This window comes from Phyllobates terribilis, unplaced genomic scaffold, assembly GCF_046119375.1.
Source record: "Phyllobates terribilis strain yellow unplaced genomic scaffold, ASM4611937v1 Scaffold_1__5_contigs__length_1240528914, whole genome shotgun sequence".
NCBI lineage: Eukaryota > Metazoa > Chordata > Amphibia > Anura > Dendrobatidae > Phyllobates > Phyllobates terribilis.
In genome coordinates this window covers 875,704,453-875,730,288 of record NW_027362761.1, presented here as the reverse complement: position 1 = coordinate 875,730,288, position 25,836 = coordinate 875,704,453, and the positions used below count along the sequence as shown (strand labels likewise).

Here is a 25,836-nt window from a genome sequence, read left to right as displayed (position 1 = left end):
TACACAGCGTTTTTGCTGCCAAGAGGTGCAGAAATGCTGCAGAAATTTTTGCACAAAATACTCATCGTGCGCAAATACCCTAATAGAGAGAGCATGTGTAGTAGGAAGCTCCACCTTCCGTTCTTCCAGTGAATATTCTGATCTAATCTAATACTGGAGATAACAGAGGTGCTGAGGTAAGCAGAGGCCACCCATACTGCTGTCCACCCTGTCTGTCTGATCTAATACTGGAGATACCAGGGGGTGCTGAGGTAAGAACAGGCCACTCACACTGCTGTCCACTCTGTCTATCTGACTTAATACTAATGGTATCAGAGGTTCTGATGTAAGAACAGGCTGCTCACGCTGCTGTCAACTCATTCTGATCTAATTCTGGAGATATCAGAGGTGTTGAGGTAAGAAAAGGCCACTCACACTGCTATCCACCATGTCTATCTGATCTAATACTGGAGATACCAGGGGGTGCTGAGGTAAGAAGAGGCTGCTCACACTGCTGTCCATCCTGTCTTTCTGATCTAATACTGGAGATACCAGAGGTGCTGAGGTAAGAAAAGGCCACTCATACTGCTGTCCACCCTGTCTGTCTGATCTAATACTGGAGATACCAGGGGGTGCAGAGGTAAGAAGAGACTTCTCACACCGCTGTCCACCCTGTCTGTCTGATCTAATACTAGCAATAGCAGGGGTGCTGGGGTAAGAATAGGCCGCTCATACTGCTGTCCACCCTGTCTTTCTGATCTACTACTGTAAATTCAAGAAGTGATGAGGTAAGAAGGGGCTCCTCACACTGCTGTCCATCCTGTCTTACTGATCTAATACTGTAGATAACAATGGTGCTGAGGTAAGAAGAGGCCACTCACACTGCTGTCCATCTTGTATTTCTGACTTAATACTGGAGATATCAGGGGCCTTGAAGTAAGAAGATGCTACTCACACTGCTGTATACCATGTATTTCTAATCTAATACTGGAGATAACAGGGTTGATTACGTAAGAAGAGGCCACTCACACTGCTCTCCATCCTGCTTACACTGCTGTCTACCCTGTTTCTTATTTAATACTGGAGATCCCTGGAGTGCCGGAATAAGAAGAGGCCGCTCACACTGCTGTCCACCTTGTCTTTCTGATCTAATACAGGAGATACCATGGGTCCTGAGGTAGGAAGATGCAACTGACACTGCTGTTCGCTCTGTTTTTCTGATCTAATGTCTGGTGTGATGAGGTAAGAAGAGGCTGCTCACACTGCTTTCTACCCTATCTGTCTGAATGCTGAGCAGCGGCTGTGATCTTGAGATTGACAGTACGTGGTATAGGTATCTCAAGGTCACAGTACGGGAGCATCCAACTGCACATGCTCAGAGTCGCCTAGCCTACATTCGAGGACAGGTTTTTTGTCAGTATAACAAGATGAAGGTAATTTTGATGTACTACAGTGATTACATCTCTAGACAAAACAAATGGGATTTGCTAATTAATGGTATTTAAGAATGTATTTATCATAGCATTTTTTTATTTCATTCTGTTCCCAGAGAACCACTTTCACAACAGATCAGAAGGAAATGGATTAGGTTTATGGAAATGTGTAGCTGTCCATGTAAAAGAGCTTTCAAACAAATGCCGATCACTTGCTATAATGTCAATTGGCGCTCGTTCAGGGTATATGAAAATGTGTAACTGTCCCCATACAGTATGCATCTGTCCATATAAAAGAGCCTTTAAACAAGTGGCGGTCAACTTGCTATACGGTCGATCAGCGCTTGTCCGAGTAGGATGTGTAAGTATTGCCTTCCTGGGGACTACAGCACTGAGCTACTGCATTAAATAACCTATTGTATGAGGACATGTTAAGGTGAAAAGTGGCCAGTTTTTGCTCTTATTTGATTCCCGCTACTCCCCTGAGTATTCTGTTTTTTTTTTCTTAAAATCCTTCCATGTGAGGCACGCCTCATTTGCAAAGATCGTATTAAATAAAAAGGCCAATATTTCTGAAACCATATGTCGGATTAAAAAAAAATGAAGTATCAGCCTGTTCAAAGGAGCAGTTGGAATAAAAATAAAAGCAAAAGCTGGCACCCTGGTGACAGGTCGTAGAGTTCTAGAGATATGGGCCCTTATATTTAGTGCTAATTGTTATTGTTGCCAAAGGGGCATGGCTCCCAGAATTCTCCAGAAGGGTGTCTTTAGGCTGCTCTGCATTATCACCCTTTGAGGCAAACCTACTTGGTAAATATCATATTAAATAAAAAGGGTTATATCTCTGGAACCATATGACGTTTTAAAGAAAATGAAATAGCAGCAAGAATAAAATAAGAATAAAACTTTGCAACTTGGTGACAGGTCCTCTTTAAGCTAATAGAGGGGATCCCCTATTCAGGATATCCCTTTGTTACCTAGAGATGTAAGCTGCATCTATTATCTCATTTATTGTTGGACTACCTCTGGCATAGAACAGATAATCGGTAATTTCGCCAGAACCTTCAGGAATATTGGGCATTTATAATTTGACCCCCTTGACTGGAGCTAATTGTCCAGGACTCAATCAGTGGAACTTTCTGTGATCAACTAGTCTCTGAAGGACTGAGGTAGGTTAAAAAGCTATCTCCTCTAAAGCCCTCGTCTCACATAGCGAGATCGCTAGCGAGATCGCTGCTGAGTCAAGGTTTTGGTGACGCAACAGCGACCTCACCAGCGATGTCGCTATGTGTGACACTTTGCAGCGATCAGGCCCCTGCTGTGAGGTCGCTGATCGCTGCAGAATGTCCTGGACCATTTTTTGGTCTTTGCCCTCCCGCTGGTCAGCACACATCGCTGTGTGTGACCAGCGGGACCAGCGATCAGGCTGGTAACCATGATAAACAGCGGGTTACTAGGGGCACACGCGCACTTAGTAACCCGCTGTTTATCATGGTTACCACTCTGCTACGGTGAGCGGTCACCTCCCGCTTATCGTAGCAGGCTCGTAACCATGATAAACAGTGGGTTACTAGGTGCGCGTGTGCCCCTAGTAACCCGCTATTTATCATGGTTACCACTCTGCTACGGTGAGCGGTAACATCCCGCTCATCGTAGCAGGCTCGTAACCATGATAAACAGTGGGTTACTAGGTGCGCGTGTGCCCCTAGTAACCCGCTGTTTATCATGGTTACCAGCCTGCTCCTGCTTCAGCAGGCTGGCAACCAGGAGCAGGACATCGTGGAAAGATTCTTTCCACGATGTCGCTGCTCCCCTGATCGCTGGTGAGCCTGCCTGTTTGACAGCTCACCAGCGATCACATAGCGACGCAGAAACGATCCCTGACAGGTCGTATCGTTGTCGGGATCGCTGTAGCGTCGCGAAGTGTGATGGGGCCTTAAGGCCCTGTTCACACTGAGTTTATGTAGTATGTTCAGTTTCCTTCTGAATTCCCAAAAATTGGGGCCATAACACAAACGGAGTTCAAGGTCTCTTTATGTTGTTGTTCAAAAGAATCCATTTTTTCAGACAGGCACAAAAGTGTAGTTGTCTCCCTTCTTGTGCCTTTCTGAAAAGTCGGACACCATCAGGAAAAGAAGCACAATTGAAGTCTATTTGAACTCCGTTTGTGTCATTACAATCTGTGGCTATGCTGGGGTTCTGTCAGAATCACATTTTTTGGGGATTCAACCCGAACTGCTGGACGCAATAAACACAGTGTGAACAGTGCCTGACTAATTACCTTCAAAGAGCTTGACTAAGTATGCTAAGGTTATGTACACATAAGCACTTATCTTACAGTATAGGAGCTTTTCTCGATGCATACTGTACCATTTCCATAGACCCCATTCATCCAACAGAGGCCAAAAATATGTTGTTCTGGCCTCCATCTGGTTTCTACACTTTTGCATTCCGTATAACATTATAGGAAAGCACAGTGGACTGCACTGTCTAATATAGAGGGACACTCTAAGGAGACTTGTACCATGCAGTAGCAAATATATATATATCTATATAAATAAAAATGTAAATGTTTGTTTGTTCACAATCTTAAATCTCTGAAAGTTCTTCACCGATTGCTTTGAGATTTTGACACAACTTTGCATTCAAATACACACGTTTTTATATACCTACTATGTTTTTATATACCAGCTGTTGGACGTAAAAGCAACAGCTAGAGGGGGGTGTTACGAGCTCAGTCCCAGGCTGACTTTCCCTGGCCACTCGGCATTCTCCCCTCCTTAGTGACATCTCATTCACAAACCCTTCTCCCTGTCCTTCATTCGCCCCAGCCGCTGCCTGTGCTCTACTCCTTTCGTGTCCCCCGTGGGGGTTGGAGTGAACGGGAGTGACGAGACCATCTGTTCGACGCCGAAAGACGCTGCTGCTCATCACCACCTCCGCCCTCTGCTCACCGGCACCGCTGCTGCTGCGGCTTCTTCTTCTCTGGCAGGTGAGTCTTATTTCCGACTGCGGAACAACAAGTGGGGGAGGGAGGGAAGGAGAGAGAGAGGATGCACAGAGAGGCGCAGACCGTGGCCTCCGCTCTGGGCACTGAGCTGGGCCCGAGCTTCGCAGCAGTGGGCGGATAGCGAGCGAGTGCAAATTGGCGGTAGCGGGGCTGTGATCTGGCCGGTACCAGCCCGGGACATGTATAGTGGATCACCCTCTCCTCCTCTGCCGATGCCTGCCTTCATCTCTGCGCCCCCTCCTATCACATTCCCTCTGTACTAGGGAATTGCATAACTAGCAATACCTGACATGACCAGCTCCATTGTGACACCTGACAGCAAGTACCGACCTCTTTAGTGACCTGTGCAGAGTACTGACCTGCAGGGGTCACAGGGTACGGGCTGCCACCATGCTGCCTGATGGGCACAACTATCAACAGTGCCAGCCTGTTGATAGTTTTAGAAACGTACGCTTTCTCTTTTCTTTCTTTTCCATTCAACCAGACTGAGCCACAGCAACGTGTGGCCGGGTACGGCTAGTATATATATATTTATACAGTACATACACAAACACACATTTATATCACACTGCACATTAACAACACTCAAATTGCAGTCCACGTCAAACTTTTGAAATCAACCTCCCTCCCCCTTCCTAGGAGTTTTGGACTATGTACTTAACTATGTTTGGATGGGGAGGGCCTGATAATATATACTAATAGCCCAATGTGTGCTTTGCTTATTTTTTCTCTTCACAAAGCAGAACAAAGTAAAAAACAGCTATGGTGTAAGTATATATGTCAGGTCGAGGCAATACTCACTACAGGGCTTCACAAATTTAGTCCACATACAATTGCAATCCAGATTATTTAACCCCATTACAAATTACATTTATCAGCAAAATTTTCAAATTTTCTTATGTTTGCAATAAGCCAATCAAACAAGAACAATGTAGTTAGCTCAACAAAACTAATAGAACAAGTGGTTTCTCCAAATTCAACACAAAACCCCACTTTTAATGACTGTTGTACTCTCAGAATTAATAAACCCCCTATGTCAAGCATCTTTAGTACTTAGTAGAGCCCCTTTGGCTGTTATAATCTACTGCAAAGGTGATGTATGGCCAATCACCAGCTTATGCCAGTGTTCCTAAGGAATCTTAGCCCATTCCTCATAGGCAATGGCCTCCAGTTCACCAATATTCTAGGGTTTCCAAGTCGTTAAATGAAGCAGTAAGATACCAAAAGCATTGAATGTTCCTAGAGATACTGCTCGAATCATAGTCCACAAGTTCAAAGTTAAAGGAACACTACGTGAACATTGCAGAAAAAGGAAGCTATAACCAGCTGCCACCAGATTGCTGAGGATGCAGGTGGCCAAAACTCTCAAGTGACTGCAAAACACCTGCATCAAGATTTGGAGGTGACAGGCACTGAGGATTCACTTTGCACAGTAAAGTCACCCTGAAGGTCTCCATGTCCAAACTCTAAAACACTTTTAATGACCCAAAAGCACAAGAAAAGTCAGCTCCAGTATCCTTAGAACCATATAAATACTCCACTGAAGTTGTAGGATTCTGGTATGGTGGCATGGTGGTGGTTTGATGATTCTCTGGGGCAATTTTGTTTTCTCTGGCACTGGAAACCTGCAGCATATGGAACGTAAGATAAATGTAATCAAGTATCAGCAAATCCTACTAGAAAACATCATAATTTCTTTGAAGTGACTGCAGCTTTGGCATCACTGGGCCTTCCAACAGGACAGTGATCCCAAGAATACCTCAAAGTTCACCAAGGCCTGGATTCAAAAGAAGTCCTGGAAGATTCTACATTGGATGTCATAGTCACCTGACTTGAACCCCAAAGAAAATCTTTGGAGGATTTGATTTGAAGAAGGTGGTTATAGGACACAGATAGCTAATCAAAAAAAGAGCTATGGATGCTGGGAGGTAGGAGGCGGTTCTCATGGTTTCCGTCCATTAGCCAGAGATCACTGGCTTGGCTGCTGCACTGGATCCTGTGAATCGATTTACAATGGAATGAATGTGGCGATACTAAAAACTAGTGATTAGTGTTGAGCGAATTTGTTCGGCATTTCAAATTCGGGTTCATGTTTGGGATTCCGGCTTGTTTGCGCCAAAAAATCGTCTCCACCCACGAACATCCCTGATTTGCCACTCTGTGACTAGTGATGCCACTACTAGTTAGTATGGTTGTGCCAGTATTTCTACATTTTCTCTAAGAATTCCTAGGTTCTGTTCACATTTCTATATCTTTTCTGTTTCTCTGTTTTGTTTAGAACAGACAAATGGATCAGAGAAATGGAATTGTCATCCTGTGCATTCCTTTGTTAAATGGAAACAGAGGTTCCCCATTGATTTTCAGGGGGTCTCTGTGCTTTCCGTATGATGTTTATTTTTAGAATGGAATAACAAATTTCTGCCTGCAGGAATTTTTATTCCCCCACTCTAAAAATAAATACAAATCAATGGGGCCTCTCTGCTTCCCTTTGAAACAGGCACAGGATAACAACTTCTTGTCAGTTGCGTTTGTCTGTTCTAAATAGAACATATAGATGGAAAACATAAACGCACATGTGAACAGAGCCTTAAGCTGCACATATACTGCAAGATAATCGTGAGCGAACATTGTTAAAACCAATCGTTTCACGATTATCTTTTCACTTAAAAAGGCTGTCGATCAATCTATGAATGAGCAAAACGCTTGTTCATCGGGTGAAATCAACTTTTGTTCAGCGCAAAAGATCATTGCTCTGTGTAAACAGGACTCGCTCTGCCGAGAACCATAGCAGCCTATGTGTACTGAGCTATCTAGTATAGATTGTTCAGTGCACATCGTTTACTGCGGCCTACCGGTGTAAACAGGCATACAAATGACCTCTGATCGGTAAAACTTTACTGGTCAGGGGTTGTATCGTGCCGCTGGTCGGTCCATGTAAGCAGACTCTTACACTGCACAGTGTAATACATAGCAATATACTATATTTGTTTTGTTAAAAACAAAAATAAAAACCTAGCCATGATCCTTAAACGTAACAAGAGCCTGAAAGGGGCATGTCTACTGTGAAAATATTTCAGCATCCCCAGAATAGTCCTGGTTGAATACTTTAACTATGAACATCTGTTAGACTGATCAACTTGCTACTTGTATAACCAGCTTCATGAAATACCTATGTAAGAGGTCAACCATAAAAAAGTCACAACAACATGAGGACATGGTGGAATATACTTCCATAAGGCTTCATTCACATGGTAAAGCTGAATGTACAGAACCTGTACAACGATATGTGGTCACCCAGAGGCACTGCCATCTGTGTGCCACTGTTTGGAGACCGTATTCTCCCTAGAAGTAATGGTTCTCTGCAACAAGGCATCAAAACATAAGAATTCGAAGGCACATTGAGGTAGAGGATGAACAGTATGTGGCCATAACAGAGTTTGCTGGGCTAATGATAATGAAATACAATAAGCACAAGGAGTCGGAGACATTGGTGTAGGCATGTAGCAGGGGCGGACATACCATTGGTGCAACCTGTGCAGCCGCCATAGGCCCAAGAGGAAAAGGGGCCCATTTCCAAAGCAGGTGGAATTGTGCATTATAATGAGCTATTGGACTAGAAAGGGTCCATATATACAAGGGTCCATATATGTTCCTGCTCCCAGCAGGCTAATTGTAGGTGACCCTTAAACCATTAGGTCATATGGTTTCAAAGCCCGAAGTGCGAAATCCTCCCAGACTGGCTACTCTGTAGACACAAGAAAAACACATGGATGGCTGATTCCTTTTTTCCCACTATTTTAGTACCCACTATTTTTGCCTGCCTTTATTTATTACTTCAGCATGATACCAAGCACGGCACTTTGTTTTTCATGTGACAAGTCAAACATATTGGAATGCACATTTATATGCTGTCATAGAAAGTAGTTGCATTTTCTAACAAGGCCCCAAAGACACCCTTCTGACTGTGGTCAACTTGTTTTGTGCCAGTCAAAATTGCATCTCTGGTTACAGCAGCTAATGAGCAGACAAGAAGAACTGTCTACCTGTCAGGTTAACAATACCGTGGAGAAAGGAGGTGAGCAAAGCTGAAGACCTTAAGGATCATGCAGATTCTGTGTGTATTCCACACTAGCGTAACGACCTACACTACATTGTATTTTTATAAAGCTGGAGACAATACAAAACAAGCAAATTATAAGTATTCTGCCCTCTGCCTGTATTCTGGTTGTAAATTAACTTTTTATGCCTTTTAATCTATTACAGGCTTTTTAATATGATTTTTTTAGTCTAATAAAATAAACCTCAAATTGGGAGAAGCCATACTTTATATGTTCAGCAACTAAGTGGTCCTTTCAGAATGTCACTTTCTGACTTGAAAGCTGGTAAAAGCCGTCATTCATCTGACATCAAGCTTCCAATGCCCCATGCATAGGAACGCTTACCTTCATCTTACATTATTGACAAAAAAAATAAAATAATAAAAACTAGTAGAAAATAATATTCAACTTGAGTGATCTCATAAATTGATCCAACATATAAAGTAAAAATCCAAAGCCATATTGAATTTTAATATGAATAATATTATTATAGTATAATATAATATACAGTATGCTGTGCAGAGGGTTTAGGCAGGAAGGTATGTTTGGGAACCTGTTTACATGGTCTCAATGCCAAATGGGCACAGTATCACAAGTCTGGCAAAACATTCTTGCTCAAAAATTGAATCATTATTACAGCACTTGGGCATAAAGCCAGGAGAGGCAAAGCGTGTCTGAGTCACTCATTAAAGGGAAAAGTGCCAGATAGTCAATGTCATGCATAACTGCAATTATCAAGGTCTAGGGATTGGCTAATTTAGCTTGTCTAACCCAAAAAAGGAAAAAGTCATATCATGAGGTTGTGCTGCATAAGCCTATATCAATGCCCTTTCCTGTGCAAACATAATACTGAAAACTGCAAGACATTTGAGGTCTTCTTCTGATCATTGTCATATTAATACATGGATAATTTTAGACGTATATTTACTGCCAGATGACGGGTGGAGAAACAGTACATTGGATTAATTGCGATGCAAATAATGCACCAAAAATTCTGAAAGTTAACGTATTGGATTGATATGTAGACAATTGACGTTATCCTAGGCGTAGAAGGCATTTCCATGCAGCTGGATGATGCCGTAGCTGTGCCGAGTTCACATAGGGACAGGCTCTACAGTAGCGGTACTGTGATAACTGAATGAACTAATGACTTATCAGAATGTAGGTCATAGGGTATACATACAGCGCTATCAATTTCGAGTCATTAATGTGACAACGACTTAAATAGCTGTGGCTCAGGAAGTATGTTTCCCACAGTTTAATGTGCAATATATAACTTAACACGTTCCTTTCCTCTCAATCACTTACGTAACGAACTTCACATATTAATGTATTATGCTCAGATGTTGCTGATTTGAACGAAGAATAGGTAAACAAAATCATTCTGTTAAAAGTCTGTAAAAAGATACGTTACCTCTAAATTGAGGCTAAAATTCCATATCGGAATACTGTAGGCTTTGGAGTAAATAAGAATAAATATCCAGAAACCAAACACTTGCATCTGAGAGCTTGGTGCTCAAAATGCCTGACAATATTAAAAGGAATTTAAAGGGACCACTTTTAAGTCCTGTTTTACAGCATTCTAGAATGCCGTATGTATGTCCTCTGCATAGCACAAAAAAGAGCTTTTATTATACCCACAGATGGCGCGGTCCAGTCCAGTGAGTGTCTCTGATCTTCATCCGGCACCTCCTCTCTTCCTACAATCGCCGTCCTCCATCCCTGCTTCATGTGACTGATGCATCCTACGTCATCCACACAGTGTTCCCCAAAGTACTGTAATGAGCTGATGACCCCAAAGTAAAGCAAGCGCATGCGCACTACACTACTTTGTTCTGCCCTCAGCACGCCTACGCTCTGTGATTGGAGCGTGATTGGGAGACACTATGTGGATGGTGTAGGACGCATCATCCACATGAAGCAGGGAAAGAGGATGGAGACACTTTTTTGTGCTTTGATTGGGGACATACTTTTTTGTGCTAGGAGATTGGGGACATACATACAGCATGCTAGAAAGCTGTAAAAGAGGCCTGAAAGGTGATGGCTGTACTTTATATTGAGAAAACCTGTCGACAAGTTACCTTTAAGGATGACCATAGAAAACACAATTTTTATGGAGTTTTAGTGTATGGTAGTTTTTGGTCATCCCTACACAAGGTACTCCAAAAAAGACTTATTTTTACCAATTGAGATGGAGTGTCTTGTTTGCCGATTACTGGTGCATCTAAGTAGGCCGTTATGACACATGGTGTCAAATTGCAGAATAGGGGTGAGGCACTGAAAAAGAAGTATTATTATACCCGTTTTTGTAATGAGTGACCCCAACAAATTAACGCTGAATCTACAGCATTTACACATCCCACTTCCATCATGTCATGCTCACAAGAGTCAAGGTGGCTGACGTCTAGTGTACACCTAGATTTTGTGTCCTGTAGAGCTGCTTTACTTGTCCATGTCTCTAGTTTTCCCTAGTTTTGTATGAGCCCTGGAAATAACATCCTTTACATCTGAACAATGGACTCCACACGGTTTTTCTTTTCTTTTTCGAAGCGCTAAAGGAACACATTTTTCTATTTGTTTGCTTTTCCCTTTTGGTGTCACCTCTTTTATTTGGCTGCGGAAATGAAAATAACCAGAATGTTTAGTCTAAACGACTTATTATTACATAAATACGATGCCCCTCTTTCAGTTTGATTTTAGGTGATAGTAAAAAAAATAATGTGATCATTGGGGTACAAATCCAATGTGGACATAAAATCACATTCGGAGCAAATAACTTAGCTTGTTATTGAGATGTATGTAGAAATCTAAATGTACTTAGACATATGGTAAATCGAGTATTCATACTCTGCAGGAACAACACTCATATCAAAACTTTAAAAGGGCACGGCAAGCTAGGTGTGTCTCTATTTTAACTTGCTAAGCAGGATTTTCTCTCTTCAGGTGACCAACCCTTGGTAGTACTTGTTCACAATTGTTCTTTGGAGCTACTATTTGCATGTGCTGACAGCACTGCAGGCAACAGGCAGGTCACCCTGTCCTCAGAAGACTGAACACCACCACTGAATGTCACCTTAAATTACTGCATTATGACTAGTGTAAAGGTTAAAAATTATTATGACTATCAAAGAAACTAGTAATGAAGTCAGTGACCTTTTATGCCAGGGTCTCTGGAGAAAATGTTACTTATTGTGATCAAAATGTATATAAGAAACTAAAAAAAATTCTTATGACCCATTTAGACAGGCTGATTCAGGCCGTTAAACGACCGCCAATTGGCTGTATACAAGGTGATAGGTGGTCATTTCCTGGCCTGTTTAGACAGACCAATGGACAGTCTACATGCACACAACAATCGCTAACACGATCGATCTGTCTGCATAGGATATCATGTTATTGGCAGCACAGCACCTATTTACAATGTGCTGACGATAACGATCATTTTCATGCAAGCAAACCAGCATTTTGCTTGTTCGTTTGGTGATTGCCTGCCTGTCTACACGGGCCCAAAATTGGGAACAAGTTTTCCTAGGAACGCTCATTCTCAGATTGGTTGGTTATGTAAATGGGCCTTTCTGACTTGTATATGTAGGGACTCATGATGCTTAGAAGTCTAAATAAGTTGGGCATAGAGTTGGGGCATTGGAAAACAAGTTTTATTGTAGCCTTCTTTGTAACCACACCTACACACGTGTGTGGATTCACACATTGTTTACTTGTTGCAAAAAATTGGTTGCGGAATCTGCTGAGGGTACAATCAACAATACAATGTTTGCTGCAGAATCTCCACATATGGGCAGCACGGTGGCTCAGTGGTTAGCACTGTAGCCTTACAGCGCTGGGGTCCTGGGTTCAAATCCCACCAAGGACAACATCTGCAAAGACTATGAATGTATTACCTGTGTTTGTGTGGGTTTCCTCCAGTTTTCTCCCACACTTCAAAGACATATTGATAGGGGATTTAGATTGTGAGCCCCAATGGAGACAGTGATGATATTGTCTGTAAAGTGCTGTGGAATTAATGGTGCTATATAAGTGAGTGAAATAAATAAATACATTAAATGGGTGAAATCTGCCACAAAATTCTGCACCAAATCCAGACTCTCATATATTTTTTTTTGTCCACTCCTTTTGTTCTCCAGGCAGCCTATGCCAGAGATGTATGGCAGCAGCTCACTCCACTCTTCCCATAGTAAACACGTGAATGATTGGCTGACATGAGCAATTATGTATGTGGGGGGTCAGGAGACTTAGCTGTTAGGCTGACAATTTATCTAAAGTGTATGAGTGCCCTTATATTAGCTACTGAAAGTCAGGGAAACTTGTGATTACCGATACCATCTGTAATCATAAGCTTAAAGAGTAACTCAATTTTATTTAATTATTGACATTTCTTATCAAAAGTATAAATGAAATATACTCCATTAATTTATTTTGGTTCCTTCTCTCTCACACACCATGCTTAAAGGGCTGTTTTATCTGCCTGGTTCATGCACTTTAGAGAAACTGTTTTGAACTGCCTGAGCTTCTGTGTTCCCTACCCCGAAGAGTAACAAGGGATGGAAAATAAAATTATATGTTGCAAATTCTAAACAAAACTGAGGAAGCATCTTTATATTTCCCCCCGTTCAAAGATTCTTGTGATATCCTGTACACAATGTCCAAGTAAAACGCACTATCCAGGACATTTAACCGGCATGTGGGGCTATTGCGTTCTAAACTAGTAATCTTGGGTATAACAAAAGTTTGCCTGATTTTGACTATCCCATTTTGTGAAAAGAGTCCCCTTGCAAATAGTTGATCATTGTATTTTTAGCCAGACAACCTCTTTAGATGACCGACCACCATACATCCAGCCAATTGTACATGATGAATGTGTCAAATATGGGAGCCACCAGTTGATTACACCATACACAAATAGTTTAAACTACCAACCAGCTAAAAAATCCAAAAAAGGGCAAATTGCATTTTCGGGACACATCAGGAGTCATCAATTCTTCACAATGTGAATGACCAGTTGACTGTAAATAATCCCAACAAGCCATGAGTTCAAAAGGCCATCTAAATACAAGGGACCTTCTTCACTATGCTGTGTCCATAAATGTTATGTAAAAATAGTTTTCTAATAGTCACCGTGAAAAATGCTATAAAAAAAGTAATCTTTAGATCTAAGCTTTAATGTTGCTTGAAAGTTTTGCATGTCTAAAAATACTCCCAGATGTTTTCAGCTCTTAGGTTTAGATGCATGCAGGCCTTTTGGCAGAAAGATCCCAAGATGAAAGAATGTATTATTTTCCTAAGTAAGGCAGGCTGATACCTTCCCTTAATCACAAGTTACTTCAACCACAGAGATGGGGCATGTAAGGATATCAAAGAGATAGGGACACTTGCTGTTTAGGCTTTCGATCAGGAGGATCTCTTGATAATGTACAAATATTCATTTGAACATTCCTGAATCAGTCTTTGAGGCAATGCAATATGCCACGGATAGGTAAAAGACTGTTCATGACTGCTTAGAATGTGACAGAGGGATGGTCTCAGGTCTAATATTCTACTCCAAAGCCAATAGGACCAAGATAGTGCTGAACTTTTCACTAGTTGTAGATATGAACTTCCATGTTGCCAGTGACCATGGCCAGAAGATCATCTTCCCTGTGAATACATCTATTCAGCTTAACCAAGTTTTCTAAAGGGAAGCTAAATATAAAATCTCACTGGTGTCCTGTGAGAGATTGGAGGACAACTTGGCTGTATCCATAGACAGTAAATTGGTGGCAGATTTCTTTAGATTCCTAGAATCTGTCGAATTGTTTAAAACCCTCTGAAGACTTCTCATAGTAGCATACATTTACCAATATTACTGATCGGTATGTAGACAAGTAAATATTGTACTACGAATGCCCTCTAAATTGCTATTCTGCAATAGGAATTGATGTTGTTGTTTTAAAAAATTGTAACAATTTTATGATCAGATTCATTTTTGTTGGCTTATTTATTATCTGCTTATTATATAGTGACAACAAATTCCACAGCATTGAACGGAGATAGTCACCATTCATATTAGTCCTTGTCACCGTTAAGGCTCACCTTTTTCACACACACACACACCTCACTATAGTCAATTTCATAGAAAATCAATTATCCCCTTGATTTGGGGGGAAATCAAATTACCCAGTAGAAATACGTTCAAACATGGGAAGAGTCTACAATCTCCATAAAGACGTTGTACTTGGTCATAATTGCATCCAAGACCCAGCGCACCAAGGCAACAATGCTAAGAACAGAGCCACTTTGGATCAGACCTGCTGAGATATTTTGACAACACGTGAAAACAAAAGTGTAGCTAAAGGTTACATACCTTTAACCTTTATTCGCACATTATTACATTTCCACTATGTGAATAAGGCCTTAAAGGGGTTGCCCAAGCTTATAACATTGATGGCCTATCTACATGTCATTATCATCATAATGTGCAAAGGTCATCAATAGCAGATCCATGGGGGTCTAACACCTGGCACCCTCACAATCAGTGGATGTAAACAGTACATGGAGCCAGCCTTAGGTAAACTGTGAATGGAGCTGGAACAGCAATGGAACATATATTGTTTAGTACAGTGCATTGTGAAAGTATTTGGCCCCCTTGAACTTTTCTACCTTTTGCCACATTTCTGGCATCAAACATAAAGATATACAATTCTATTTTTTGGGGAAGAATCAACAACAAGTGGGACACGATCGTGAAGTGGAACGAAATTTATTGGATATTTTAAACTTTTTTAAAAAAAAATAAAAACTGAAAAGTGGGGCGTGCAATATTATTCGGCCCCTTTACTTTCAGTGCAGCAAACTCACTCCAGAAGTTCAGTGAGGATCTCTGAATGATCCAATGTTGTCCTAAATGACTGGTAATGATAAATAGAATCCACCTGTGTGTAATCAAGTCTCCATATAAATGCACCTGCTCTGTGATAGTCTCAGTGTTCTGTTTCAAGTGCAGAGAGCATAATGAAGACCAAGGAACACACCAGGCAGGTCCGAGATACTGTTGTGACAAAGTTTAAAGCTGGATTTGGATACAAAAAGATTTCCCAAGTTTTAAACATCTCAAGGAGCACTGTGCAAGCGATCATATTGAAATGGAAGGAGTATCAGACCACTGCAAATCTACCAAGACCCAGCCGTCCCTCTAAACTTTCATCTCGAACAAGGAGAAGACTGATCAGAGATGCAGCCAAAAGGCCCATGATCACTCTGGATGAACTGCAGAGATCTACAGCTGAGGTGGGAGAGTCTGTCCATAGGACAACAGTCAGTCGTACACTGCACAAATCTGGCCTTTATGGAAGAGTGGCAAGAAGAAAGCCATTTCTCAAAGATATCCATAAAAAGTCTCGTTTGAAGTTTGCCACAAGCCACCTGGGAGACACAGCAAACATGTGGAATAAGGTGCTCTGGCCAGATGAAACCAAAATTGAACTTTTTGGCCACAATGCAAAACGATATGTTTGGTGTAAAAGCAACACAGCTCAAAACACCATCCCCACTGTCAAACATGGTGGTGGCAGCATCATGGTTTGGGCCTGCTTTTCTTCAGCAGGGACAGGAAATATGGTTACAATTGATGGGAAGATGGATGGAGCCAAATACAGGACCATTCTGGAAGAAAACCTGTTGGAGTCTGCAAAAGACCTGAGACTGGGACGGAGATTTATCTTCCAACAAGACAATGATCCCAAACATAAAGCAAAATCTACAATGGAATGGTTCAAAAATAAACGTATCCAGGTGTTAGAATGGCCAAGTCAAAGTCCAAACCTGAATTCAATCGAGAATCTGTGGAAACGACTGAAAACTGCTGTTCACAAACGCCCTCCATCCAACCTCAATGAGCTCGTTATGTTTTGCAAGGAAGAACAGGCAAGAATTTCAGCCTCTCGATGTGCAAAACTGATAGAGACATACACCAAGTGACTTGCAGCTGTAATCGCAGCAAAAGGTGGCGCTACAAAGTATTAACTCAAGGGGGTCGAGTAATATTGCACGCCCCACTTTTCAGTTTTTAATTTGTTAAAAAAGTTTAAAATATCCAATAAATTTTGTTCCACTTGTTGTTGATTCTTCCCCAAAAATTAGAATTTTATATCTTCATGTTTGAAGCCAGAAATGTGGCAAAAGGTAGAAAAGTTCAAGGGGGCTAAATACTTTCACAATGCGCTGTAGCTGTTACCAAAAACTGAGATCAGTTATTGAAATGATAGAAAATAAGCTGCAGATCTTGGTAATGGACCCTACACAGTGAATGGAGCTGTGTTGTTCCAACTCCGTTCATTGTTTACATCAGGCTGCTGATAGAGCTGAAAATACATGATAATTGGGGTGGCAGGTGGTAGACTTCCACCCTATCTGATATTCATGACCTATACTAAGGATAGGTTATCAATATCATAAGCCTGGTCAGCCCATTTAAGTCGATTTCATATGGTACAGCTTGCTTGTTTTTCATTCAATCAACCAATATGTTATTAAAGAGCAAAAGTATAAAATGAACTGCCTCAAACTTGGGAATCAAAAAACATCTGGTTGACTTCAAAACTACTTTAGACTACAAGAGTGGTTAAAAAGAGTGTCTCGCTCACTCTGGAGGACCAGTCTTGTTTTGCAGTACAGACAGCTCATTGATTTGAATGGGTACTGTGTAATACTTAATTTCTCCTACAGTGGCATTGTAGGGAAACTGAACACTTGCTGCCAGATTTCCTCACAGATTACAGGCTTGGGCCTCAACAGGAGGATACTTTGTGATCAGCCTCTTTTTAAGAGACCCTGTAACAATACTGCCTCCACTCTAGGATGCCTTTCACTTGGTCACAATATACAATGTGATACAACATGTGTTATGTGTATTTTGTGAGCAATCACAATTTATTTCAAGAATTATAAGAAGTCTAGTATGTATATTATAAATTGTTACAAAGGTAAATTATAAAAAAATATTTGCAAACGTCAACATAATAAAAATATTAAAAGAGGTAAAGTGACCTCACTACAAAACCAGGCATCGTTGTGTGTCCCTCCACACTCTGTAACTGGTTTTGGAACAGGTAATATAAGCAATCTGTTCCTAGCCACACAGAAAGGACTCATTGTGTGATGCTACTCCTTATGCTTTATTTCCTAGTGTCCCAGATTGACCTTCTTAAGACATGCGCAATGTTTTTCTTACATTCTGCACATCCTATGACCACTGATTCCAAACAGAACAGTTAATTTGCCTCCTTGCATCCTCGAGAAAAAAAAACCCACTGTGGCTTACTGCCGAGAAGTAAATGGCTCTTACGTAGCTGGATCCAAAAATACAACACAGCAATATTTATAGGGTTAACCATTGCCAACAAGTCGCTAAGGCTGCGATTAATCTCTCTAACAGGATTGTTCGCAGCAGGTCAGATATGTTTGTTAATATCTGTTACTAACAATATTGCTTATACTGGGTTTTCTCTCCTGGACAGAGACCCTTTAAATTGCTCATCGGCAATAGACCCTGCACGTTGCAGATATCGTCATCTAACAATCTGGCAACGTTACAGTGTTAAAAGTTGCCCGTTTCCGATGATAACAGATTCTAAAGGATGTCCGATTTTGTTTTCTGTCTCGGTCCCGTCTAGACATTTTCGGCACTTGTGACACTTAATAGGACTGACACACCCTCCAATTTCCCCCCTCGTATTTCTGGAATCATGTTTGTAAACAGTGTAGCCATGTGCGCGTCACCACGTGACAAGGCGTCACAGTGACCTGGAATCTCCTATTCGTGGAGTCACCTCTGGCACCAATATTAATGCAACAACGCCAGAAATCTTTAACTCCCTCCCTTCTTGTCGATTCCAAACACTGAAGCCTAAAGAGCGGCACAAGGTCTGCTAATGTTAAGGAGGAACCTCAGCCACATTGTCAGCGAAGTGCTCGCCTCTTTTGTTTTGTTGTATCAATCAATCTTGTTATGACTCAGCAGAATGGTAAGACCGTCTGAGCAGCGTCTCGACTCGTTGACTACCGCACGATCCGAACTACCGTTGATGGTATCACGCATGCATGACGCATATTCTTAATTCTGCTATGACTCCGGTAACAGATTTTTTTTTTCTTATCATGCCATACCTCCCAATGTGTGCGCAACTCTTTTATCGGTTTAGTATAAATGTAACTTGCCCTTTTTTGTTGATTGACTTCCTAGGAGCAAAGAACGGAGGAGAAGTAAGTTAATGGTGTCAGCAGTAAATAGGAGGGCACATCAGGACACGGCATTAACTCCTTTATGGAAATGTCTGGATACCAGCGTTAAACAGTTACCAATAAGCGCTGAACGAGCTAAAGGTAACGTAAAAATGATAAAGCGCAGTTCAAGGCCAGATCTATTTAACTCTTGATGCAAATGTATGTACATAGTATGACTGTAACGTACCATATAGTCACTCAGTGCTATTTTCTCCTATTTTGTCTCCGATCCCTGCTTCTAATTTATTTATATGTAGAACAATAACCTTGCGGGCATCTAGTGATCTGTCTGGAAAGAACAGCATAAACATACTGCTATAACATGGGCAAACCATCCCCTCACAACAACTTTATCTAATGGTGAGCTCTTTGTTTACAGATTCAAAAGGTTTCTATGCCTTCCAATTCTTTTACAGCACAGCCAAAATTATTTATAGGCTCCAGGCAGAGCAGTTTTTCTACTGCCAGTGCGTAGCGCAACAACCACCAGACCTGTGTTTGTGAGACCGGTTAGAATCTATTTTTGGCTCACCGCAGATGACCTCTGTCCAAGTCACGGTGCTCGATATCGCTCACGTGATTATACAAAGACAAAATAAAGCTAAAGTCCTGCTGGGTCAACCTTCCTAGGAAGCACGTTCAGGTAGACTACCAGCACACACACTACAGGCAGCACAATGTTTTTGAATCCTTCCACCTAGAGACAGTTACGTAAAGGTCCCTGGGAATTCTGGGCCGTCTTTTTGTAAACAGTGTAGACATGTGCGCGTATCGCCCACGTGTCTCCCGGTAGCACATCGCATTAACTCTTCTTTCCTCCATACAATGGCATAACAACTTAAGAAATGGTGTCAGTAACGAATCACTTTTTTTTTTTCCAGGCAACCTTTTGTAGGAAATTCAGTTTAGATTTTACATACATGGCCGGTAAGGAAAATCACAAATTAGATGCATCAGGCATCGTAGATCCTTGGTTTCTGTAAATGATTTATAACATAACTCCCAAAAATCTATGGAAAAAGAAGCCAAGTCCAAATATTGAGTGTATGTTGTATTTTCCAAAGTTTTTTACAATAGTAAAAATGTTGTTATATCCCTCACATTGCAAACAATCTACTTTCGTAATAAGAAAATGACATAACTGATCTAATGCATTATAATATATGCATATTGAGCAATCAGTGAATTTCATATAAATATAAGTACTTAAACGGCGACAGAAGATGCATACTTAATGCGGGCCTGTCACTACCTTAAACATGTAATTTTTTATTTTAACCAAGTGTAAATGCTGCTGTTCTCTTAAATTTGGGTTTATTTTTCTTGTGTTCCTCACTCCAGAGCTATGGCTCCTTCTTTTCTGTTTGTAGATCTAGTCTTGTTAGCCAAATGGGCTTGGTTCTCAATTCTAAACTTCTTGAGGATCAAGTCCCCTTTATCTAACAAGACTAGATTTTTATGCAGAAAAGAGGGTCCATAGCTCATGGATGGAGAGACGTAGCATCAAAAGAAAAGCAACTCTAGATTCAGGAGAGTGGCAATATTTAGGCTCGTTACAAATAAAAACAAAAATACATATTAAAGCCAAGTGACAGGTCCTCTTTAAGCCCACTTGGTGCATACTAATTTGAAGTTGAAGTCAAACTTTTAGCAATTTCTCCATCAGTTAAGTATTCAATGATCCCATATTTCAAAAACTCAGTTATCTTAGGCCCCTCAACCTCATAGTAGTCAATTGAAACATAGTTGAGAGAGATCTGATTAGTTGGTTGCCATCATAGCCACGACTCATATGATATCAGTGAGTGATGTCACTTTAAGTGTAGCATAGTAATAGTGAAGCTATTTGTTGCTACTAGTACTAGTGAACATGGCCTAAACTTGGCAGGACAATTGGGCAGTCTAATACACAAGGTGTGAAGTCATCCAATGGCCGTGGGATTCACTATCTTCACAATACCACAGCCACGATTCATGGATAGAAGCAAAACATCTACCAATAAAGCATTATTCTACAGGCTTAATTACTTTAGCAGGACGATTGGGCACTCTAGTACACAAAGTGTGAAGCCACCGTATGGCCTTGGGATTCACTATATTCACAATACCACAGCCACAATTCACGGATAAAAGCAAAACATCTACCAATAAAGCATTATTCTACAGGATGAATTACTTTAGCAGGACGTTTGGGCAGTCTAGTACACAAAGTGTGAAGTCACCCTATGGCCATGGGATTCACTATTTTCACAACACCACAGTCACGATTCATAAATAGAAGCAATACATATACCAATAAAGCATTATTCCAAGGCTAAACAGCTTTAGCGAAACTCAGTCAGGACTTTCATGTCATATTTTTTTAATAAAACATACTCACTTTCTTATTTTACATACATTTCAAATAAGAACAACCAAACGCTATGTACAGTATATTTTACTACATATTATATAGTTCATATATATTTAAAGGGTGGCCACTCACAAAGATACTGATACATGTGGAATTGTGTCTATTTTAGTGAAATCCTTAGTGTAAAAATATAAATTTAACTAACGACTTTATTAAATATCGTAATGAAAGTCACACCCTGAGTCAAACGAATATGTTACATAACTTGTTTTAAAGCTCGCAACATTACATAATACCAGTCAAGCAACATCATGCTCCATTTAAAGAGCCACACGTGGAATCCCATCCCTTGCTTCCAACATTTTACATTGGCAGTAAGACGCCAGGTGTACTATTGTTGTTGCATTTAGCCTTTTATGTGAATATATAGAAAGTTTAGTAATAAAAATGGCAACGGCCTTCACTATAAGTAACTAGATGACATAGCAGATTTGGGATTACTTGCTCGCTTAGATGACCTATGCTTATTTTATCGGTCTGACACCCAGGAACACCATCGATCAGCAGAATGATAGGACATCAATATTTTATCCCTGGATAATCCCTTCAACACTCTTATAGGCTATTTTCTCTAATTCCACCATAAACACACTTGAATTGAGTGACAATGTATGTTGCCGCAACAGGAGCAGGGAAATATGCTGCTGCCAGTCCACCAGGAATTGTTCGTGTTTTTAGATTTTTGTTAATTTCCATTTTATTTTGACTCTAAAACAAATATCTCATATATATACATTACATTTTGCAGGTATATCTGCCATACAGAGACATGGCATTTAAAGTGAATTCATACAATTCATAAAATGGAGAGGGTGAAAACTAGGTCAAGGTCTAGTAACTCCATGTCCATGTATGCACTAGTTCCTTTGTACTCATGGAACAATGTCCAGATAATACTGTTATGGGCTACTTAAATAATAACATTATACAGTACTCTCATACTCATTTTTACAACTCCCATATCACTGGGGGACACAGACAGAAGAGGGCTCCTGTGCAAGAACAATACATGGGCTCTTTGCAGTCCAATAGCTCATCATAATGCACAATTCCACTTGCCTCGGAGGTGGAAATAGGTCACATCACCTCTTGGGTGGGTCCCTGAGCATCTTCACAGGTCACACCAATGATGTGTCTGCCCCTATCCATATTATACCACCACATATTACCCAATTAATAGTTTAATAACACCATTGGGCTTTTTACCAACACTAAATTGATAAAATGTGTTATACTTCTGTCTACTACACCGCAAGAATGGCCATACTATTTCCACAGCCACCTACAATGTTACTGATCATGAGCATATTCTTACTAAGTCTTTTTAAGTTTGGTTATACCACCACATGACTATTCTTACTCATTTTGCCCCTTATCGGTTCCTAGTCTTTCTAAAGTTATGCCTTTTGGCGGCCTACAAGGTGCATTTCTGGCAAGCAGTGGTCTGTGGATGGTAAAGAACTGTATTCTGGATTTCTGCCCTCATGTGATTATACACCACAATGAGAAGTAGGGATACTGTGAATCTGACTAAACAATTTGTGGTAATGTTTTGCAGAATTATTTCCAAAGATTACCACTGACATTCCTTGTTTCCTTGGCAGCTCCCTTCCGTGAACACAAGGCTCTGTACACTTTTGAGTGACTTTTCTGAAATCAGCTGAGAATACAGATACAGTAACTATAATGATTATTACACTTAACTCGAATTTAACGAAGTTGGTGCATTTTCTGTAATGAAAGACATAAACAAGCATCAAAGAGCAGTCTGATAGTTAAAAAAGTTAAAGATTAAAATATTGGCTAAAATAGAGCTATATTTTTGGAATGACATGACAGACGTTTCAGTTATATCTTACTACAGTGACCTTAGTTACCGAGTTGAACCATAAATCCAACAAACAACCGTCCAAACTACCTCCGTCGTAACGAGCGCGTGTTGCGTGCTCTTTAAACAATGTTGACATGCCAGAGTTCTACACCGCATCAAGACTATTTCTGTGACCTGGCTAGGTGCCAAAAGTCATAGAAACAATGCCAACACTATACCTCGTAAAAAAAAAAATAAAACTTTCCAACCAGATATCAAAGGCTGATTTGAAGGCTGAGACCATGGACATATCCAGAGCAAATATGACTATTCTGTATCTCTGGTATCAAAAACAAAAGTCAACCTAATAGTAAGTTTGAAAAAAAAAAAGTATAACATTCAGTTTTTCCAATGCAAATTTATAATGATAAGATGTTTTATAGATAACTAAATACTTAAGAGAAAACAGCTAAGATACAAATTATCATTTCAAAAGCAGGCGCAAACAAGGTGCTAAGCGCACATTAGTGATACCTGATTGTAAACACTGATGCGTTTTACACACCTTTCCATGGCTATTGTCTTGCCATTAAGGATTAACTTTCCCAACATGTTACAAGTTCCAGGATAGAAGCCTCATTGAAATAAGAAGAAAAAGGTTTATAATTGTCCCCTTTTATCCCAATCTTTGTCAGTTCCAAAGGAAAGTCCTATGTTGCAATACACATGTAAATATACAATTGAATCTGCATAGTTCCTCCCCACTATGCAGCAATGCAGACAGCCATTAAGATGCAAATGGAACAACCTCCATTAGCTAACAACAGGAAACAGATCTTTTAATCCCAAAGAATGGAGAAAAAGCCAGTGTTGGGAGATGATCTGGGGATGCGGTTTTCTGAATGAATCTGTGCTGTGCCTTACCTCACTTTTTATACGGTTCAGCCAAAGTGTGACGAAACCAACTGCATTGAAGAATTTCCTTGGGTGTCACAATGAACAGTTCACCGGTTCTGAGATGGAGGTTTCCCTATCTCTTTATTTATCCATTTAAAATGGCACAGGCCACTTTCATGTCTAGATGCATTTATCCATTTTCTATGGCCATTAAGCATCCAAAATCACACAATGCACCACCCACATAGAATTAACTGGCGTAAATATTCACACGTATTACATGATCATAAACTGTTATCACATGCTTATCTGCCCAGTACGTCATTAAAGATGAGAAAAGACCAATTACTGCCCTATAATTCAAGAACAAAACAAAGCCCATTGTCAAATCTACATACTGACATTAGATCTTGTATCACAAAAAAAAAGAAAGAAAAGACAAACTACATTTTGTTAAAGATTACAGTTGATAAAATGTATAAAAATGTATGTTTCTGGCTTTTATGTCCATGTCCTTCTGACTGCGCCTGCCTTTGTGTCTGCTTGTCATTCACCGGCTATCTAAAGGAAAGCTGATTCGCAGCAGCACAAAGGCAGAATGCTGCCTTAAAATGTCCAAGGTATGCTGAAAGACACATGCCGGGTGGGCGACAGAAAGAAACAGAGCAAGATGTCTCTCTGTAAAGTATCTCATGCCTAGTCACATGGCATGTAGGCTGACCAGATACAAATGTATGGGTTTAGCTGTACAGCACATAAAAGAAAGAGCAAAAAAACTTACATGAAAAAAAGGCAAAAGCAAAATAGTCAAAATTCTCTCTAAAGAAATAAAACAAGCTCTAACAAATTCACACCAAGCCTAGAATCATAAATGATAAAAGTGAATTTAAGCTGAGTTTAAGGCTGTTTAGACTTCACTTTTTCCTACACACAACAGAAAACATTGAGAAAACACAACAAAACCTTACATGTTATAAATATCAAGCACAAAGCAAAAAAAGCATTGTGGAAAGACAGAAAATAAAAAAAACATGAAAAGAAAAGGCTCTTTATTATTTAAAAACTACACTTGTCAGCCATGTTGGAGAAGGATCAGTATTTTCTCCTCTTTATTCTTGCACACACTGAACAAACAGATGTGTCTCCGAGAGTGTGAGAAAGAAACAGGGAAGAGAGAGATAGGGAAGGACGTATGGGCATAAATATAGCACTCTGACCTCTTAAATGTCCCTCTGCCTTGCAGAAATCCAGCAGACAGTCTGGTCTCCTTTCTAACAAATCCTAAAGGGCAGCCATCTTGCTTCCTTCTGCTCCTCTACGAAAGCAGACTAGCCTCCACATCAATATTCATAGGGCAGTTTGACGTCTGCTCTCATCACTTGATGAAGCCCCGGTGTTGCTGTTCACTGTTCCAAATGGTGGACGTGACTGGCATGAGAACCAACCCCAAAGTAGTGTCTGCTGACAAGGAGCTCTGCCTGACTGCTAGCCTGGGTAATGTAAATCAGTTCCCTACTCAGGGCTTCCCACATAAAGCCTCACATTTTTTTTGGCTGTACAATAGTAAGCAGAAGTCTGGGTTGCATTAAAGCTGCGGAGTGGATCACGCTGGTATTCTGGCTGACTCCTTGCTTGCTCTGCAGCTTCACAGACACTGCCTCCAGCTACTACACACTAAACTGCCTTCTGTCATGCAGAGAGGGGGAGGAATTTGCAGGCGAGATTAGATAGCTGATTTTCTGAATATCACATTACAGTACAATGCTCTTGCTCTACTTCCCCCTTTCAGCTCCTCTTACATACACATTTCGACATTTCCTTCCAGCCGCCTCTCTGCAAATATTACCAAAGTCCATCTTTTAGTAATTGCATTCGTTTTCTTCTTGGGTTCCTAACTGGAGGACTGTAACACAGGTCCATAA

The 25,836-nt window shown here is 40.6% G+C and overlaps 1 protein-coding gene across 4 annotated transcripts in view; it reads right to left on the bottom strand.

Moving 5' to 3' along the window:
- Positions 1-25,565, bottom strand: part of TET2 (tet methylcytosine dioxygenase 2) — a 99,165-nt gene extending 73,600 nt beyond the window's left edge. For 2 of the 4 annotated variants that reach the window (XM_073639445.1, XM_073639463.1), the window contains exon 1: positions 25,132-25,565. The gene's annotated coding sequence lies outside the window, so the exon portion shown is untranslated. Of the gene's footprint in view, positions 1-23,582; positions 23,711-25,131 lie in introns of those variants that run through there. The other 2 variants (XM_073639452.1, XM_073639472.1) reach the window with 2 other exon arrangements.
- Positions 25,566-25,836: the final 271 nt, after the last annotated feature.